At 53.1% G+C, this 339-nt stretch overlaps 1 protein-coding gene across 1 annotated transcript in view; it reads left to right on the forward strand.

The window, feature by feature from the left end:
* The first annotated feature begins 7 nt into the window (after nt 1–7).
* CENPL (centromere protein L) overlaps nt 8–339 on the forward strand; it is a 13,257-nt gene continuing 12,925 nt past the window's right edge. Inside the window, exon 1 of the mRNA XM_023537589.1 lies at nt 8–282. The gene's annotated coding sequence lies outside the window, so the exon portion shown is untranslated. The remainder of the gene's footprint in view (nt 283–339) is intronic.

Consider the following 339-nt stretch of genomic DNA (forward strand, 5'->3'; position numbering starts at 1 on the left):
CTGGGTGACAGCGTAATGTCCCTCCGGGTGAAGTCACAGGGCTCTCCTGACGTCTGAAGGAGCGGAGGTCTTTACCGCGCACGTTTGTGTCCCCGGTGAACCCGCTTGTGGAGCACGAGCGAATCTGGAAGGGCCAGGTGTACCTCCGGTCTCTCTCTCAGCTGCCATTTGGGTGACTTTCTTACTTCAGGGGATTTCAGTCTCTACGTGGTTTTGGATCCAGACTTGAAGCATGATTCGTGACGCCGGCCTGGGTGACAGCGTCATCACAGCATTTCATTGGTAAGATGCTTAATGTTGGTACAGGACTGGCAGTAAACTTGATATTTTGCCCTGTTA

Source organism: Pteropus vampyrus, unplaced genomic scaffold, assembly GCF_000151845.1.
Source record: "Pteropus vampyrus isolate Shadow unplaced genomic scaffold, Pvam_2.0 Scaffold194, whole genome shotgun sequence".
NCBI classification, from domain to species: domain Eukaryota; kingdom Metazoa; phylum Chordata; class Mammalia; order Chiroptera; family Pteropodidae; genus Pteropus; species Pteropus vampyrus.